This window comes from Podarcis bocagei, assembly GCF_964188305.1.
Source record: "Podarcis bocagei genome assembly, chromosome: 17".
Classification (NCBI taxonomy): domain Eukaryota; kingdom Metazoa; phylum Chordata; class Lepidosauria; order Squamata; family Lacertidae; genus Podarcis; species Podarcis bocagei.
In genome coordinates, this window is record NC_138143.1 from 26,839,600 (window position 1) to 26,858,176 (window position 18,577).

At 43.6% G+C, this 18,577-nt stretch overlaps 1 protein-coding gene across 3 annotated transcripts in view; it reads left to right on the plus strand.

Annotated features, from left to right (window-relative positions):
- LINGO2 (leucine rich repeat and Ig domain containing 2) overlaps positions 1-18,577 on the plus strand; it is a 539,936-nt gene that overhangs the window by 269,533 nt on the left and 251,826 nt on the right. The window contains exon 1 of one of the 3 annotated variants that reach the window (XM_081176517.1): positions 11,970-12,145. The exons of the other annotated variants lie outside the window; for them this stretch is intronic. The gene's annotated coding sequence lies outside the window, so the exon portion shown is untranslated. Of the gene's footprint in view, positions 1-11,969; positions 12,146-18,577 lie in introns of those variants that run through there. 3 annotated transcript variants of the gene reach the window in all.

An 18,577-nucleotide genomic window follows, 5' to 3' on the forward strand; every position in this document is an offset into this window, starting at 1 on the left:
CCCTGCCAAAAAATAAATAGTTGGCCATTCTTTATGCATAGAGGTGAAACAAAACACTCCTGAAAAGATCACATTAGGGGCGGGAAATCCATCATTTTCAGGGGAAGGTTAATTTCATGATCTGGCATTCTGGTGTGTGTGTGTGTGTGTGTGTGTGTTTTAATCATGTGTGTTATTACTAAAAGTCCACATGTTGCTCCCAATGGCACAAGACTTTTTCCACAATTTCCCACACCCTGGGATGACTTAAGAGTGGTTCCGTGTCCAGAAAGTGGAGCTGTTGAGAAGCTGAACAAGGCTCTTTCCAGAGCTTCCTGCCAGCTGATGAGACCCAGTAAAGTAAGTGGCAACCCCCTCCTGAACATTGCAGGAAATTGTATTTCCCCCACCCCATCCAGAAAGCAGCAGAAAATTGTTCCCCTGTTTTCACAGGGAGCAATATTTTTAGGGAAATGTGAGGGATTCGGCTGAGCTTTTCTTTCTTTACAGCACTGAACCATTTGTGAATATGAATTCTGAACGTGCAGAGCTTGAGAGGAGAACACTGTACATCTGTCTAGGGGCTCCCCTGAGGCAAACTTAGTGAAGGTGGAGGGCTTGTGCCTCCGCTGAGCCTCACAAACTTCTTCATGTCAAAAGCATACCAATAAAGTTTTGCTGCCTTTGCAGTTCTCTCTCACCAAATTCTTAAGCAAAGTAGCAAAAAGCTGTCTCCCTGGATATAAATAATGCAGGATTTCCAGAAAATGGGATGCAGAGATATCCTATTAGAATTACAGTGCAAACAGGAGGAAAAGGTTGCATTTTGGAGGGAAAGTTTGTTGAATAGTGAAATAATCTGCTCAAGTAGGGAATGCATAAGATACAAATCATGATGCATATTGTGTCATTGATTAGAACAGAAGGTGCATATTTATTGCTGGAGTTTGGGCAGTGAATGAAAACAATGATTGCATATTCTCTCCCCCCCCCATCCATTTTTGTTCCCTAATATCTGAAGGCTAAGCTAAGTCTTTAACGCCTAATAGATTTCACTGAATGTATGAGCTCCATGATGGAACTTGTGTTATCTTAATACACAACATTAGTTGTGTAAGCACAGCAGCAAGCCAGTCTAGCTGTCACGTAACTATCTTCCCAAACACTTGCTGCCATTTCTCAGTGTTGTTGTTTGTATAGGAACTTGATTGGTTTGATGCAAAAGCATTTTTTTCCATACACATGCAAGCAAACACACACACACAAAATGTTTTATCGAGCATCAGCCCATCGCTTTGGAGGTGTCAATTTTAGAGAGGGGAGGAGAGTTTGTGATGGGGTGAATGCAGTCTGTTGAGTTGGCAACAGTTTACTTGGGGCCAAACAAGACATTGACATTGGGTGCATTTAATTTAAAAGGCTATTGGGAGGAGGAGAGGAAGCAGGATCAGGACCACAGCAGATGGGGAGAGGTAATTAGCCCTCCCCCCCCCTTCTAGCCACAATTTCATCAGAAATCCTACTGCCATGTTGCTATTTGCATTGGTGCTAATGGAAGTTTTCCTTGTAATGCAAATAGCAACATTGGGGGGGGGCAGTTGCTGGAATTATAGCCAGAAGCAGGAAAGAGTTAACTCCCTCTGCCTATGGTCCTGATTCTGCTCTGACCCCCGGTGCAGCTACCATTTTACATACACATGCATAAGACATATTAACTGTGATAACACACTTAACGTCACATCTTGTTTGGCCTTTGTGTAATACAGAGGATATGCCTCATTTGGAGATCAATTGGCATGTGATGTTTTCTGTGCTATTTCTCTGTTTATTCTTCTTGTTATTCCATGCTCCATTTCTGGTGTTGTCTCTCAATCCCCAATTGCATCTTTCACTCTCTTCCCCTTGACAGATCCTCTCGCCCTTGATACAACATCTTCCTACTGGGACTTTTTTGTCTCCTGGCATCCTTCTGCCTCCTTCTGTTCCCGTGTTTAGACGCTTGGTAAAAATTCACCTCTTCACTCTGGCATGCTCCAGCTTCCTTGCAAAGGGTTGCTGTTTGCTCCCCTTCCCTTGTTAGCATGGTTGCTTAGATTGTACGCCTGAAGTCAGGGCTTACAATTTTGTACCTAGTCACTTTATGTGCTGTGTTGCTGTTACAATTTCTGCTTTGCGTTTTCTTCTGAAAGCATTGAAATCCCTCTGTCTGAAGCAGCTGCTTCTCTGAACTGCTTACTCCCAGCAGTGCCCTTTTTTTTTAGCAAGTGAAATGTAGCAACAAATCTGATAGGCAACTGACTTCTTGAATGTGGAGGTCTGCAGGTAAAAGCAGGGTGTGAATTTGGTCACTCAGGTTTCGAAGGAAAATCATATTGCTGCTCCTCATATGTTAGAACCTCAAAGGAATGGACATTAACTTTGTTCTGGTGGTGCCACAAGCCTGATTCTGCAAAGAGCCTGCAGGAGAGAACAGAAGCCTCATTTTTTGCCATCAAATTATATGCAGACATGCCTTCCTTGTTCAGAAATGAGTATTTGTATTTAATCCAGTTGGTGTTCCATCTGTGTTAGAAGTCAGTTATCGTACATACCTGCCCAAACCATGTAGACATATTTATGTTCTGCTCTCAGTAAACTGGGTAGTTCCCAGAGGAAAAACAACATATGCCTTAGCCGGGGGGAGTGCTTACATTACTTCCATTGTTAAACTCCTGCTAGTACCTGTTTATCCTGGTGACTGCAGAAGCCAGCCACTTTTTTCAACAAACAAACAAACAAACAAACAAACAAACAAACAAACAACAAGGTACATTAGAGGTCTGCTTTACAGAATGCAGATTAACATACCCTCCAAGTGTCCCTATTTTCCAGGGACAGTCTGGGAATTTCAAAAGCCATCTTGACTTCTGATTTGATCCTGGAATGTCCCTATTTCCTCTGCAAGTGCTGCCACCACTGAGCTCCAAGGATGAGCCGGCACATGTCCTGAGTAGGGACGGTGGCAGTGACAGCTTTGAGGAAGCATCCTGTGGTCTCTCCATGGCTGCTGTTGCTGGCCTCCTGCCTTGGGCAGCTCATAGCAGCTGCTGGAGAGTGGGTGAGGAGGAGGAGAGACTGCCACTACCCAGGCCCAGCCCCATGTGATGTGCCGGCTCTGAGGGGCAGGCAGAGGGCAGAGCCACCCTGGGCGGGAAGAAGGGTCACAGAGCACAAGGATCATAGAATCATAGAATCATAGAATCATAGAGTTGGAATAGACCACAAGGGCCATCGAGTCCAACCCCCTGCCAAGCAGGAAACACCATCAGAGCACTCCTGACATATGGTTGTCAAGCCTCTGCTTAAAGACCTCCAAAGTAGGAGACTCCACCACACTCCTTGGCAGCAAATTCCACTGTCGAACAGCTCTTACTGTCAGGAAGTTCTTCCTAATGTTTAGGTGGAATCTTCTTTCTTGCAGTTTGGATCCATTGCTCTGTGTCCGCTTCTCTGGAGCAGCAGAAAACAACCTTTCTCCCTCCTCTATATGACATCCTTTTATATATTTGAACATGGCTATCATATCACCCCTTAACCTCCTCCAGGCTAAACATGCCCAGCTCCCTTAGCCGTTCCTCATAAGGCGTCGTTTCCAGGCCTTTGACCATTTTGGTTGCCCTCCTCTGGACACGTTCCAGTTTGTCAGTGTCCTTCTTGAACTGTGGTGCCCAGAACTGGACACAGTACTCCAGGTGAGGTCTGACCAGAGCAGAATACAGTGGCACTATTACTTCCCTTGATCTAGATGCTATACTCCTATTGATGCAGCCCAGAATTGCATTGGCTTTTTTAGCTGCCACGTCACACTGTTGGCTCATGTCAAGTTTGTGGTCAACCAAGACTCCTAGATCTTTTTCACATGTACTGCTCTCAAGCCAGGTGACACCCATCTTGTATTTGTGCCTCTCATTTTTTTTTTGCCCAAGTGCAATACTTTACATTTCTCCCTGTTAAAGTTCATCTTGTTTGTTTTGGCCCAGTTCTCTAATCTGTCAAGGTCGTTTTGAAGTGTGATCCTGTCCTCTGGGGTGTTAGCCACCCCTCCCAGTTTGGTGTCATCTGCGAATTTGATCAGGATGCTCTTGAGTCCATCATCCAAGCCATTGATAAAGATGTTGAATAAGACAGAACCCTGTGGCACCCCACTAGTCACTCTTCTCCAGGATGAAGAGGAACCATTGATGAGCACCCTTTGGGTTCGGTCAGTCAGCCAGTTACAAATCCACTGAGTGGTAGCATAGTCAAGACCAGCTTCTTTACAATAATATCATGGGGCACCTTGTCGAATGCCTTGCTGAAATCAAGGTCCACTGCGTTCCCTTCATCTACCAGGCTTGTAATTCTGTCAAAAAACGAGATCAGGTTAGTCTGACATGACTTATTTTTCAGAAATCCATGCTGACTATTGGTGATCACAGCATTCCTTTCTAGGTGCTCACAGACTGTTTGCTTAATGATCTGCTCCAGAATCTTCCCTGGTATTGATGTCAGACTGACTGGGCGATAATTATTTGGGTCCTCTCTTTTCCCCTTTTTGAAAATAGGGACAACATTTGCCCTCCTCCAGTCTGCCGGGACTTCGCTGTTCTCCAGGAATTCTCAAAGATGACTGCCAGTGGTTCTGAGATCACATCTGCCAGTTCTTTTAATACTCTTGGATGCAGTTCGTCTGGCCCTGGAGACTTGAATACATCTAAACTAGCCAAGTATTCTTGTACTATCTCCTTAGTTATTCTGGGCTGTGTTTCCTCTGCTGAATCATTTGCTCCAAATTCTTCAGGTCGGGCATTGTTTTCTTTATCAGAGAAGACTGAGACAAAGAAGGCATTGAGGAGTTCAGCCCTTTCTGTGTCCCCTGTTTGCATTTCACCATCTTTTCCTCTGAGTGACCCCACTGTTTCTTTGTTCTTCCTTTTGCTACGGACATACCCATAAAAGCCTTTTTTGTTGCTTTTAACCTCTCTAGCAAGCCTGAGTTCATTCTGTGCTTTAGCTTTTCTGACTTTGTGTCTACATGTGCTGGCTATTTGTTTGAATTCCTCTTTGGTGGTTTCCCCCCTTTTCCATTTTTTGTACACATCCTTTTTAAATTTTAACTCAGTTAAAAGTTCTTTAGATAGCCACCCTGGCTTCTTTAGGCACCTTCCATGTTTCCGTCTCATTGGTATTGCCTGAAGTTGTGCTTTTACTATCTCCCTCTTAGCAAACTCCCAGCCATCATGAACTCCCTTTCCTTTTAGTATTACTGTCCATGGGATCTCACCCAGCACTTCCCTAAGTTTTATGAAGTCGGCTTTCTTAAAGTCAAGAAATTGAGTCCTAGTATGCTTGGCTGCTCCTTTCCGCTATATAGTAAACTTCAGAAGAGCATGATCACTCGCGCCTAATGATCCTTCCACTTCTACCCCACTAACCAGCTCATCAACATTGGTTAGGACCAGATCTAAAATGGCTGTTCCTCTTGTTGCTTCTCCCACTTTCTGGACAATGAAGTTGTCTGCAAGGCCAGTGAGGAATCTGTTTGATCTTTTGCTCTTGGCTGAGTTTGACATCCAACAAATATCCGGGTAATTGAAGTCCCCCATTACTACTATCTCCCTTTCTTTTGCATGCTTGGCCATCTGTTCCAGGAAGGCATCATCTATGTCCTCCGTTTGGCTTGGGGATCTATAGTAAACTCCAACAATGAGGTCTCTGTTATTCTTCTCTCCCTTAATTTTGACCCAAATGCTCTCACTTTGGCTTTGAGGTTCTAAATCTTGGATCTCTTCACAGGTATACACATCCCTGACATATAACGCCACTCCTCCTCCTTTCTTGTCTGGTAGATTGCATCCCTCCATTATTACATTCCAATCGTGGGACTTATCCCACCAGGTTTCAGTGATGCCTATTATGTCATATTTAGTTTGCTGTACCAAGAGCTCAAGCTCATCTTGTTTATTTCCCATGCTTTGCGCATTAGTGTACAGACATTGAAGTCCATTAATCATTCCCCCGTGTCTCTTATTTAAGGATTTTTTCCTCCCACCACTAGGTCTGTGTGCTGTTTGCTCCATTTGGTCTATGACATTTGGATGATCATCTTCATCAATTGATAGACTCCTACCTTCAGGAGCATTGTCTCCCTCCCCCACATTAGTCAGTTTAAAGCCCTCCTGATGAGGTTTCTGAGATTTTTGGCAAAAACATTCCTCCCAACCGTTGTGAGGTGCAGCCCATCGCTTGCCAGAAGTCTATCTTCAAGAAACTGCAGTCCGTGATCTAAGAATCCAAACCGTTCCTGTTTACACCATTTGTGAAACCAGCTGTTCACTTCCACTATTTTTCCCTCTCTCCCTGGGCCATGTCGTTCAACTGGGAGGACAGATGAGATGACAATTTGTGCATTTAATTGCTTCAATTTCCTGCCCAGAGCCTCGTAGTCTCTTTTGATCTTCTGGAGGCTATTGCTTGCAGTGTCATTGGTTCCCACATGAACCAAGAGGAAGGGGTATTTGTCAGTGGGTTTTATGATTCCTTGGAGTCGTTCAGTTACATCTTGGATCTTAGCCCAAGGAGTCTTGCTTCTTCTTCTTCTTTTTCATGCTTTGTGTGTCCACGTCTAATCTTGCCCCTTTCTAAAAATTATTTATTGGTCTGTGTTTTTCTTTTTCTAAAACTACCAAGGAATAAAATAAAATCAGGATAAAGGGGGTTTCTCAGGATGGTGGAGGGCATGCATGTTGTGTCCCTTCTTCTGATAGGAAATGCTTGGGGGGGAATGGGGCACCAAGGAGCATCAGGGTTTTTTTTGGGGGGGTGTGTGAAAAATGTCCCTACTTTCATCAGAGGAATGTTGAAGGGCATGGCTCAACAGTCAAATCCTATACAAATTAAGCAGAAATACTTGGTTTTACATCTATGTAATGCAATTAAAGCAATCAGGATGTTTGGCACTGGCAGGGCTTGGATATACAGTCATACCTCATGTTATGTTTGGTTCATGTTACCTTCTTTCAGGTTACGTCCCACGGCAACCCAGAAGTACCGGAAAGGGTTACTTCTGGGTTTCGCCGCTCGTGCATGTGCAGAAGCGCAAAATGACATCACGCACATGCACAGAAGAGCCGAATCGCAACCCGTGTGTGCGCAGAAGTGCCGCTACGGGTTGCACTCTTTTCATGTTGCGAACGGGCCTCTGGAATGGATCCCGTTCGCAACCAGAGGTACCACTGTATGTATGTCAGATACAAGGGGACTGGAAACTGACTTGGGAGAAGGGGCCAGCAATTTATGGAGCTCAATGACCCCCGGGAGGTAGGAACTAGGGCCTGGGAAACATTCAGAGCCATCAAGGATGGTGGGTGGAACACCAGTCGTGTCAGATGAGGAGGGACTGATCAGGCAAATGGAGGGCTGAGCAAATTCCCACCATCTCCTGACCTGCTGTCTCCTAGAACCAGAAGAGGAGCGAGGAGGGAAGAGCAATGGTGGCTGCCATGCAGGCGCAGTCTCAGGCTGCAAGCATGTAGCCTATCGGAGGAGGAGTACATAATCCAATGGAGAGAGCGTGGCTCCCTGTTGCTGCAACTGCTCCGTAGGATGGATGGGGAACAGCTGCCTAGACAAGGGCATAGCATGGGGGCAGGGGGCAAAGCCTCAGGTGCATGATTTTTAGGAAGCACACCCAGGGATCATCCCCACTGCACATGAGCATCATGTTTCAGGGCACATCTCTCTATGCATCCATTGCACATCTGGGAGCCTGGGTTCATGTGCCACTTTCTCTTGGTGTGCTAGAGATTATGTCTTTACAAAAGGATTTGTAGTTTGAATACCCGGCTGATATATTTTTGGAGAAGAGCAAATTTTGGGAGGTATCCTTATCCCGTTTATCAAAATATATAAATATGATATACAAATCTGCATGGATGGGATGAGGGATAAATGGTTGCACCGTTCTTTGCGTTGTGATTTGCAGAAACCTTAAAATTGTTGTTGTTTTTTTAAATACAGACTTTGTTCAGCCCAAAACTTTGAATGACTTTGAGGACAATAGTAGGTCAGCACCGAGTAAGATCACAAATAAAAATGAACACGCTCAAGCTCTTTTAAGTATGGTAGTTTGATGTATATTATTATTTTCATATATATCAGATATTGGGCAAACACTGCAAAGTGTGCTAAGGATTCAATAAACAAACTGACAAGGGCAAATGAGTCACCTATTAAAAATAAGTCTGGAGGTGAGTGTTTTAGGATGGTAGCAGCTGTTTATAGAGCAGAAGGAAATGTAAGCATCAGCTCTAAAATTTGCTACAGCAGTTGGGCAAGATATTGGCATTAAAGTTGTTCAATTCCAAGATTATGCATAAAATAAGCCTGTGTACTGATGGTGTGCTTTTTGCACTTGAAAAACCAAAAAATATATTTGCAAGAATTTCTTGTAGTAATTTAGTGGAATAATTAAGTGGAATAATTAATTCTGCAGGCATGGGGGGTACTCAGCTATTGCTTACTGGAATCCAATGCAATAACAAGGCGTTTGTGTGTCCTTTAATTAGCTGTATATCGTAATTATATTATATTATATTAAAATGTTCAAAGAAATTTAAAAATAGGTATGTGAGTGTGTGCGCATGCGTATGTGTGCCAGCATGCATGTCATTCTGAGGAAAGCAGGTATGTCTTCTCTGAGCTATAATGGAAGTCTTGGAAAATTTTATAAATCTAAGCCGAGTCTGAATTTCTCGCCATTAATATGTGAGAGGCATTTGATTCAGGGTTATCAGGAAACCTAGAAGTTTTGGAATGACATAATTTAACTAAATGGGGGGATCTTTTATGTAATAAATCCCTTCTTTCTGTATATCTTTCATAGCAATATATAATTATGCAAATGTCAGTATGGAGCAAGATCATCTCTTCTTTTTTGAGTACTTGCAAATATATATATTTAAAGCCCTTTAAGTAGACATTTCGGAAGTATCAGGGAAAGGTCACCATTTGAGGAATCTATTGATACGTGGTTAATGAAGAATATTTATACTGAAGTGCTAGACATTAGTCTGGAAAGGGAGGAATCAAGTCCCACAGAAGAAAGTGGGGATATCTAAATATAAGAATCTCATAAGATGGTTGGAAATTGCTTGGGCTTCTGTACCATAAAAAACCAAGAAGTGTAAACTAGAAATATACTTTTTTAAAAAAATTAAGCAATACTAGATGCTTGTAGGGCCGTCCCACCCATGAGGCAAGGTGAGGTGACCACCTCAGATGGTAGGATTCACAAGGACAGCAGATCCCAATGTCGCTCTTTTTCCCCCACCCCTTTATTCCTGATATAGATTCCTGATATAGATCTTCCCTCATCCCTCATCCTTCTTACCTGAAATTTGGGGGTCCAACTCAGCTGCCAAAATGTCTTGGGCTGGTCCTGGGTATTTGACCCTCCAGATGTTTTGGGACTACAATTCTCTCATTCTTGACCACTGGTCCTGTTAGCTAGGGATGATGGGAGTTGTAGTCCCAAAACATATGGAGTTCCGAGTTTGGGGGTGCCTGCTCTTTAGGCTCACAAAATAATGTGGAACAAACCCAGCCAGCTACTGGAGATTTAGATTTTCTTTCTTCTTCAGCAGTTTGTATATCTAGTGCCAGTGTTCAAAAATCTACTGGCAACGAGTAATTCAAATTATTATAAGATAGTGGCACCTCCCTCCCCCCAGCCCCACAACTGCCACCACAGGGGCATTGAGGACCATCTTAACCTATCAGTAATAGCCTTTTAAAACAAAATTGTTGTAATCTTATATAAACTGCTTTATGAGGTCCACCTCAAAAACATTGTCTAAATCAGGTCCTCCCTTAAAGAGGGCACGTGTTGCGCTGAGACCTGGCAACCAAACCCTGTGTTGTGGGCAGGTTTGATTGAATAGCCACAACACCCAATTGGTAGGTCCCTTGATGCTGGGTTTAATCAGGCTAATGGGATGCAGGCTAAACGGATTAAGGAACCTATATAGACCTATGCATGTGACCCAGAGGATCCTCTTTCGGTGCGTGCATCAGAACACCCGCCCACCTCTCCCTATATTCAGGGCTGTGATCTTGACCTTGCTATGTCGTCGTATGTTGTCTGTCATTGGGACAGGGGTAATTTTCCCCACTTGGCTGGTGCCATTTGGGTTTCGCCTGCTGCGTAGCAAATCGTCACAACTTGTAAGGTTGCGGATAGGCTCTGGTTCAGGTGATAGGGATGGGAGAACGCTCTTGCCATCCCTATGTGAAGGGTATTCCATTAAAGGAATCCAGGGACTTAATGGTTTGGTCAACCCTGTGAGGGGGTTGTGCCCGTGCCTGAGTCCACGGGGACATCTGGGTGGTGGACATAGCCTGTTCCCGGCTTTCCGCCTATTCAGGTGTTCACCCTAGGCTGACCTATGCTGATGCCCTGGGTCAGCGCTACCTGCAACGGTGCAGGGAGCTGGTCGAACCAGAGCCTATGCAACCACTCATTTGCTGTAATCAATAAAGTTGTGGCCTAAATTCTGCCAAAAACCAAACCAAAATTTGAGTCTTGTCTGAATTTATTTAAGGGGGAGGTTTAAAGGTCTGAACACGCAAATACAGTAAGGAGGTAAGATGCAATTATTGCTTACCTGCGAATCTATTAACTGTTATCCTGTGTGATATCTCACTCGTCATTAAGTTTCAGTGTTTTCCAATAATAAACTTAGGCTTCCTCGAGACAAATAAACAAACAACCTGGATGTGGCCTTAAAAACAAGTCAGTGGGATGAGGCCTGCAACAAAAATGTGGTGTGTACTGTTCCTGTTTGAGGTGCCAATGAATTGAATTATACGATTGAAGATATCATTCAGTTTCTGCTGGCATCTCTCAACACCTATGTCTGCAGGCTACTATACTGTAGGAAGAAATGAAGGAAGAAAAACACAGTAGACTGCTCTGAATCCCTTAGAATTTTGTCAGATTGAGCCCGATTCAAATGGTAGATTTTAACCTTTATGGACCTGTGTGGTCTCTGATGAGAGATATTTGAAGGATCATCTGTAGAATACTGAACTCTTTATATGTCGGATTTTGATTCACAACCCTCAATGTGTTGCTATTAATAAATGGTCTGTTTGCTTCATATAAAGTTTCTGTGTTGTGTGTTCTTCCGTCGCAGTCATACTGTGGTTTTGTTGGGTTCAGGGAAGCATAAAGAGCTCATGACTCTTGTGTAAGATGCATGTAAAAACAAGGCTTAATTAGAGAAAGCACCGGGCTCTATAATCTGATTTTTGTGTGAGAAGTCGACTATGGAACATACAAAACAATGTCAGTGTATTTGTGACATCAGTACAAGGGAGAACCAGGCTTGTGGTTTGTGGATGCCAATATTACTATCCTTGTGAATTCCGCAGAATATAAACTAGATTTTACCTAATGTGTTGGCTAGACTTCACTCAACCAGGGAAGCGTAACATAGCACCATGCATATTGATTGTGCTATATAAATAATATATAATACAATATAATATTGATATATCTTCAGCTAGGTTTATGTTTGGCTTTACAGATAGAAAAGTAAAAGAATAAGCTTCAGTGCTTAAATGAGAGGGCTAAATGGCCCCAGAAATTTGTTTCAGAAGCCAGTGCAAGACTTTGAAAATACACATTTCCTTCCTCTCAGCAGTAAGCAAATATGCTTGAGATTGCACAGCAGCTACAGTGTGTATTTTCTTCATCAACCACATACATGCTGGGTTATTCGGAAGGGGGCAGAGAGGGCAGCTTTCTGGTAGGTCTGAGCCTTTACAATTGAAGCACCAGGGTTTTTATTCAACTAAGTTATCATGTCACTTAGCTCAGAAATGTTTTGTTAAACTGAGTTTTTTTTGTGAATTGTGTGATATTATCAGGGGTTGCCAACCATTTGGGCCAGTGGAATTCTGGGAAAGTGTCATGGGCACCACTGGGGGGCGGGAAATGGCTGCTGTGGGGGCCAGGCACATCACAAAATGGCTGCTGTGGACGTGTGTCATACCACAAAATGGCTGCCATAGGAGCATGCATAATGGCTTCGTGGTAAAAGAGGCTGAGAGCGTACAAACAAGAATTGAGCAAGAGAAACAAATTGTACTGTATATTGTTTGAAATCACTTTGCTAGATTTAATAAATCACAACTAAGCAGTGTGTTAAAAATAGATGCTTATATAAAAACACTAGACTTTCGTTGCCCTAATAAATATCGAGCATTATAATAAGAATCAAGATGATAGATGGGGAAAAGGTTGACATGGGGCGGAATCCATTTCCTTTGCATCAGCTGAATTTGAATGTCTTTGAAACAAAATTTCCTCCAAAAACTCATTACTATAATAAAAGCAGATGTTCTGCCTGAAAGTGGACAAATACCCAAAATGCTTCCAACGGGGAGTCACGGAAAAAGGCATTCTCCTTTCCTGCCCTTTTCACAACCGATTTTGCAAAGAGAGGTTTAGGGGAAGAAAACAAATAGAAACATCCAGCTCTGAAGTGTCAGCAGCTTGTGTGTCTGTGTGTTGGCAGGCCTGTTGTCAGTGTCTGGCTGGTTATAGATCATAGAATAAAAGAATTGTGGAGTTGGAAGGGACCCTAAGGATCTTCTAGTCCAACCCCTTGCAATGCAGAAATATACAGCTGACCCATACGGGGATCAAACCTGCAACCTTGGCATTATCAGCACCATGCTCTAACCTACTGAGCTATCCACTCAGTGTCAGTGCCTGGCATCTGTGGGTCCCAGCATCCTGGCAGCTCCCACTCTTGACACTAGCCCTGGACCCACATTTGTGTTTTTTACAATATATTTTAAAAAACCTAACATAGTATGGCTGCGTCTAGCTGCCATTTTGATTTCCCACCCTGTCCTCAATATGACGTTACTGTGGGGCGAGGGTGGCTTCGTCTTTGTCAGCCCTATGACATGGCTTGGCCAAAATGGTCTTGGGTGTCAAATTGGTAGTTTTAATTAGGCCCTCAACCACAGTTCCAAAGAGCAGACAGAGAACCACAGCACTGAGGTCAAGATTGGGGGGGCCGATGGTTTCCTAGGCTTGATCTGGCCTGCTGGTTATGGGGCATCCACCCCTTCTCTAGAGCATTTTAGATTTAGGGTGGCACTATTTGGAGCACTGCTACCATTAAGCCAAGCATGGCCAACCAATATAGGAGTCCTCCTAGAGGGCATTTTACCCCAGGGCTCCCTCAGACCTGGAGCCAGTCCTGGAGAGAGAACAGGAGAGACTAAGGACCAGATGAAATGAGAAATTTGTGGTCTCATTCCAATTCATATCTTTTTTTTAATTAAAGAAATAACAGGTGCAGGGCTAATTAGGACTGGAACACACTGTGGGGAGGGATTGTTCATTCGGATGTGGGTGATTCTATTTCTGATCCATGACACTTTTTACTAATCAGCCCATTGCATTTCCACATTAATTGTTTGTTTTAAAAAACAAGTATTTTGTTTTAAAGTATTTTAATGTGTGTTTTCCAATTTCCATGTATATTTAAATATGGAATATCTAGATGCATATTTTAATATGTTTGTTCGGAATTGCATTGCAACGTTGGAAAATGAGCAGTGACTGAATTGCTCGGTCATCCTTAGCTTTAAACCTGCCCCACCTGTGAAGTCATCTCAATTTTTTTAATAAAATAAAAAATACCCACCCTCAAAGCTGCTGTTCATCCCAGGAGGTAATTTGCCATAAGCAGCTTTGGCGAGGGAAACTTTTACCAGGATCATGCCTTAGGGATAAAGTTTAAATTGCATGTCCCCACAATCTGGGGTCTTCATCCTGATGTGTTAAATATTATCACACCTTTGTCCCGGATGCTTTTGTTTATAATCAGTCTTCAAGGCCTTTGTAAGACCATGCTTCCAAAATGAATGATCCCCCTGGGCCAAACACAGCACAGCAGTCATGCAATCTGAAAGGCACTTGAAAATCCATTCACACCTACTCATCCCTTGTAGACCAAGGCAGATGCCAAGCTGCCATATTGAGCTTTCCTAAGTGGCTGGTTGGCTGGTGTTTAGCATGGCAAGCCACAAATGCTGAGATCCTCGGATAGGTATTTCCTGGAAACAAACAATAATATAGAAACTTTGATGACTGTACAGCCACTATCTCCGTGATTTTCAAAATGTGTTCTGGGAAATCCTGGTATTCCTCAGAAAGTTACTGGGGATTCTTCTGAGCTGCAGTGGCCCACAGGTCTTTCATAAAAACAACAGGGGCTTCATCCATGCAGTCAATTGGCCTGTGGGGGAAATAGGAGCAAGACTGCTCCAGAGGAGGGCAACCAAAATGGTCAAAGGCCTGGAAACGATGCCTTATGAGGAACGGCTAAGGGAGCTGGGCATGTTTAGCCTGGAGAAGAGGAGGTTAAGGGGTGATATGATAGCCATGTTCAAATATATAAAAGGATGTCACATAGAGGAGGGAGAAAGGTTGTTTTCTGCTGCTCCAGAGAAGCAGACACGGAGCAATGGATCCAAACTACAAGAAAGAAGATTCCACCTAAACATGAGGAAGAACTTCCTGACAGTAAGAGCTGTTCGACAGTGGAATTTGCTGCCAAGGAGTGTGGTGGAGTCTCCTACTTTGGAGGTCTTTAAGCAGAGGCCTGACAACCATATGTCAGGAGTGCTCTGCTGGTGTTTCCTGCTTGGCAGGGGGTTGGACTCGATGGCCCTTGTGGTCTCTTCCAACTCTATGATTCTATGATTCTATGACTGTTGGCTGTACATCAGTAGCCATACCTATACCCAGGCTTGTGCAGAGGTTGTCTGAGGCCCAGGGCAGGAATCTTGTTACTGTACAATAAAGTTATAAACTAAAAAGGGAAAGGGGGGAAAAGCAGCCAGTCCCTGATGGGTCCCCTTCAGCCGGCTTAGCCATCTGAGACCCAAGGCAAGTATACCTAGCTGCTCCCTCCTCTACACTTGCCAAAAGAGCATTAGTGAGATAGAGGTCTCAGATTGTTACATGTGTACAGATCTTCTGCTTGACTGAGATCCCTTTATTGGTGACTGAGTGGAGGATCCCTAGTTACATGTAATCTAGGACCCTTGTTACAGAATAATGTGTGGTAGAATGATTGACAGAAGGAGAGCATGCTGGAATGGAAAGTGAAGTCAGAGCAGAGGTGCCAACTTGAATAAAATATTGGTTAGCCCCACTCTGCATAATTGATCACAAGACACAACACATGCACACCATTTGAATGTCAATGCCCATCAAATATTTTTTTTTGGGGGGGACGACGACGAAGGGACCTCGGCCCCCAGGAATTGGCTCCTATGAGTCAGAGTGACTGACAGAGAACAATTAGGGAGCTCAAATGGCAGGGAGATGAGTAGAGAACGAGTGAGCGAGATGAATAAGTGAGAGAGATGAGTAAGTGAGAGATGAAGACGGAAAAGGAATAAATGAAAGGCAGGTGGTTTGAATAGCTGTTAAAGAAGGTGGTGTGTGATGTGATGTGATGTGATGTTGGGTTATAGATAGAACCAATGTTTGTTACTCTTAACTAAAGGACAGCTTGTTCTGATTTTGTTGGCCATAGATAAATAGATTTACAGATGCTTAAATTAATGAATGTGTTCTCCACTGGGTAGATTTTAGAAACAGTATGTCTCATACCATGTGCTAGCTTTGATATATATACATAATTAAGTGTAGAGGAGGAAGGTCTTCCTGCATTTTGTGGCTCAGAAGATTGTGGTAGCAGGTTATGCACACCACTCAGAGAGCTTTGTAAGTGGATAAGTAACATTAGTTTTAGGGAATACTAAGGAAAGCCTGGACTCAGTGGGCCAACTGAGTCACTGACGGAGTGACCACCAGAGGCCAGGAGATTGAAAGGGATCCATGAAACATTGCAGGGTCTTTCTCACTAATGCTGATTGTGTAGCTACTAGAAGGATGGGTAAGTTTTGCAGGCAAATGCTGAGGTGCATGACCAGCGGGTTCAATTCAGCTCCTTCTTCAAGCATTCAGTGTTGGTGCTGACCTTTAAAGCCCTAAACGGCTTTGGCCCTGTACAGTGGTACTTTGGGTTACATACGCTTCAGGTTACATATACTTCAGGTTACAGACTCCGCTAACCCAGAAATAGTACCTCGAGTTAAGAACTTTGCTTCAGGATGAGAACAGAAATTGTGCTCTTGCGGTGCAGCAGCAGCAAGAGGCCCCATTAGCTAAAGTGGTGCTTCAGGTTAAGAACAGTTTCAGGTTAAGAACAGATCTCCAGAACAAATTAAGTTCTTAACCCGAGGTACCACTGTATAGCTGAAGGAGCATCTCCACCCCCGTGATTCTGCCCAGACCTTGAGATCTAGCTCCAAGGGCCAAAGCCATTTAGGGGTTTAAAGGTTAGCACCAACACTTGGAATTGTGCTCGGAAACATACTGGGAGACACCTTTGCACTTCATGGGTGTCTATTTCCCAGGAAATAGATGTGTATACTGTATATCGAATGGATAGATGAAAGTAAAGTTACGTTGCTTGTTAATGTCATAGGAAGCTACAGCTCACTGTGAAGAACGATCCATCTACCTGATCTTAAAATCATGAGGTGTTTGTAATAAAATTGTTATAAGCCACAAGACTGCATCCAGTCTGGTTGTGCCATTGAGGACATGAATAACAGCTTCTTCTACTCAATGTCTAAAAGTCTTGTATAGCTTTCTTCTATTATTAATATAACAGAATGTGTGTCACTTTAAAGAGATCTGTATATCAGCTTATAATGGGGTTGTTTAGTGATGCCTAGAGGGCACTTCTGAAGGCAGCCATGTTTCCGTCTGTACATGTTTAAAACTCGCAAATGAGAACATGAGCTGTCATTGTAAAAGCATCGGATATTTCTGATCCAGTTGCCCAAGTTATTTTATCTAATCACTTGGTTATCTTAAAAAAAAAACCAACCCACAGGAGAGACTCCAAAGGAGACATACACTGAAACAGAGAACTTATGCAATATGAGCGACTCTTTTAGAACTTGTAATCAGTTCTTTCTCTTCCCTGCGGAATCCCCACTCTCTTAATTGATGGTGATTATTTGAAGTTACAGCTGTATCCAACATGCTGCAGTTTGATTCAGTCAGCTGACTGCCCAGCATAGGTAAAGGTAAAGGGACCCCTGACCATTCGGTTCAGTCATGGCCGACTCTGGGGTTGTGGCGCTCATCTCGCTTTATTGGCCGAGGGAGCCAGCGTACAGCTTCTGGGTCATGTGGCCAGCATGACTAAGCCGCTTCTGGTGAACCAGAGCATGCACAGAAATGCCGTTTACCTTCCCGCCGGAGCGGTACCTATTTATCTACTTGCACTTTGACGTACTTTCGAACTGCTAGGTTGACAGGAGCAGGGACCGAGCAACGGGAGCTCACCCCGTGGCGAGGATTCGAACCACCGACCTTCTGATTGGAAAGTCCTAGGCTCTGTGGCATAGTGCCTTACAAATATTGTTGGATTTTATTAGCACCAGCCACCACAGACAATGGTCAAGGATCATGGGAGGTGTAGCCCAACAGCATCTGGAGGGCAGCACGTTGGCTAATGCTGAACTAGAGTGTCAGGTGCTGAAAAAGCCAAGGTTGCAGGTTTGATCCTCATATGGGACAGCTGTGTATTCCTGCACTGCAGGGAATTGGACGAGATTACTAAATGGTCTCTTCCAACTCAACAATTCCTTGCTTCTATGAAAGAGCGTGGTGGCACTCTGAGGAATGATTTCCAGTTTCCTTTCATGCTGGAGCAAGGTATGGGTCAACAACTGCAATTACATTTTACATATTCTTCCCAAGAATAACATTTGTAATTTTCCTCTACTGCAGAACATAGTGGCCATCTTCTAACGAGAGGTGACAGAAGCATATTTGAAAAACGAAAAATATGAAAGCTGTGTATAAAACTATGCTTTAGCACAGTGTTTTTCAACCACTGTTCCGCGCGGCACACTAGTGTGCCGCGAGATGTTGCCTGGTGTGCCGTGGGAAAAATAGAAAAAGCCGAAAGATTTTTTTTTAAAAAAAAGTCAAATTTTCGCCCACTAGGCGGGCGCTGGACTGTGTCCACCCTATTTTCCATCCATCCTGGGTGGGGATCAGATCGGATGGGATCGGATGAGAGCGGACAGGCGGTCCGCTCTCATCCGATTCCCCATAGAGAGCAGCGGGGCTCTGACATCTCCCTCTCCGCACACAGTGGTGGTGTGCCTCGTGATTTTTTTCATGAAACAAGTGTGCCTTTGCCCAAAAAAGGTTGAAAAACACTGCTTTAGCACATGCACTGCTTGCTGGTTCATTTCTGGGTGCTAATGGAGTTGACTTATTTTGGCCTGTAAGAACTTCTACAGTGCATATATTAAGGGCTTCATGGCCTTGTTGTGTTACATGGGGACTTTTCTTGTAGGGATTACTTGCCCTAGCACTGCAAAACCTTTTATCTTCAGAAAATTGCTTTGAAATAAAGCTGCAATTAATTCTATAGCGAATTTGTTTATAAAAAGG